The 2,048-nt window shown below is 42.8% G+C and overlaps 1 pseudogene; it reads left to right on the plus strand.

Moving 5' to 3' along the window:
- The first annotated feature begins 551 nt into the window (after positions 1-551).
- Positions 552-1,550, plus strand: LOC102000848 (annotated as a pseudogene).
- Positions 1,551-2,048: the final 498 nt, after the last annotated feature.

The following is a 2,048-nucleotide window of genomic DNA, read 5'->3' on the forward strand; positions in this document are numbered from 1 at the left end:
GTACACTCTAAAGACTTATCTGTCCTATTGGTTTAATAAAATGCTGATTGGTCAATAGCCAGACAGGAAGTATAGATGGGGGAAGCAGGCTAGGAGAGCTCTGGGAAGAGGAGAAGTAGAGAGTCAGTCAGCCAACCAGACACTGAGGAAGCAAGATGAGAATGTTGCACTGAGAAAAGGTACCAAGCCACGTGGCTCAACACAGATAAGAATTATGGGTTAATTTAAGTTGTAAGAGTTAGTTAATAATAAACCTAAGCCAACCAGCTTATACTTAATATAAGCCTCTGTGTGTTTAGTTGGGACTGAACGACTGTGGTACCGGGCTAGACAGAAACTTCCATCGACAATACATGGAAAAGAGAAGAAATGGGAACTCATTACTGTCATTTTTTTTTTGGTCCTGAGGTACCTAGCTGGTTGGTTATACTTAAGAATAGAGAAGACGAGAAAAAAACATATCTACTCCATAGTGCTCCATATTCCTGTAATGACTTTAGAGATTCTACAACTCCCTGTATTATTAGTAATTCCCTAGTTTTGAGACAGTGTTGAAGTTTCCAGAGACCTGTTCGGCTGTTGAGAAGTTCGCGTTCAAGACTGAGGACCCAAACCGCTTGCCAAAATGTGTAAGGGACTGGCAGCGCTGCCGCACTCGTGCCTGGAAAGGGCCAAGGAGATCAAGATCAAGTTGGGAATTCTCCTCCAGAAGCCTGACTCTGCTGTTGACCTTGTCATTCCATATAATGAGAAGCCGGAGAAGCCAGCCAAGACCCACAAGCCCTCGCTGGATGAGGCCCTGCAGTGGCGCCATTCCCTGGACAAGCTTCTCCAGAACAACTATGGACTTGCCAGCTTCAAAGGTTTCCTGAGATCTGAGTTCAGTGAGGAAAACCTTGAGTTCTGGGTTGCCTGTGAGGATTACAAGAAGATAAAATCCCCAGTCAAAATGGCGGAGAAGACAACGCAAATTTATGAGGAATTCATCCAGACAGAGGCCCCTAAAGAGGTGAACATCGATCATTTCACTAAAGACATCACCATGAAGAACCTGGTGGAACCATCCCCGAGCAGTTTTGACCTAGCCCAGAAAAGAATCTACGCCCTGATGGAGAAGGATTCGCTGCCCCGTTTTGTGCGCTCCAAGTTTTATAAGGAGCTAATCAAGTAGTCAGCTGGTCAATTGTCAGATTACCAGGCTTCAAAAATCACCCTGTGAGTTGACATCTATCCTCTGTAGTAACACAGCATCTCCCAAGCACCTGCACATTTTCCCATAGCAGCTTTGCTCCAAGGTACCCCAAAAAAGGCAACCCCTAGACTGTTGCCATTTCTTTCACTCATGTTGGTTCAGATGTGGATTTGTGGTCTACTAAAGGCCTTTGCTTCCATCTCTTCCTTCTGACTGCTTTGTAATGAAGATCTGTCCACCAAGTTTCTGTCAGCCCGAGTCACAGAAAAATATACTGCTTACCATAAAGTCATCTGTGAAAAGAATAGGTGTTAGATTGCTCTTTGAACCAGGCTGAAAAGAAAACGGTCCCCTTTCAAGCGCAAAAAAAAAAAAAAAATTCCCTAGTTTTGATATGGAGTCCTTTCCTCTATCCATGCCTACCCCGTAACTGCATGCAATTCCTTTGTGTCTGGTTTTACCCGTATGTCTTGTCCCTAGGATATTAATACAGGTATTTTTATTGTTATTATTATTTTGTTATACAGCTGGCTATGAGTGCAGGGTGGAGTGGAAGACTTGTAACATCAAGAAGATGATGCAAAACCAGGTTAGTAGTTTAAAAATAAATCATCATTTCAAGTGTACTATTTTGAAGCAACCTATGACTCTATGACTTACATCATGATCATTTTGTGTTATCAATGGCTAAGGTTATTAGAAGTAGCAAATTTCCTCAAGTCAAGAAAGTATGATAGATGGACCTATGTCTGTCTTCTTTCCCCTGTAAATGAAGGTTTCCCAGAAGCCCCCACTAATCAACTTCTGTTTGCAAATCTCTGCCACAACAACTGTGCCTCATGGTCATTCATCAGTG

The sequence above is a fragment of the Microtus ochrogaster genome, unplaced genomic scaffold, assembly GCF_000317375.1.
Source record: "Microtus ochrogaster isolate Prairie Vole_2 unplaced genomic scaffold, MicOch1.0 UNK12, whole genome shotgun sequence".
NCBI lineage: Eukaryota > Metazoa > Chordata > Mammalia > Rodentia > Cricetidae > Microtus > Microtus ochrogaster.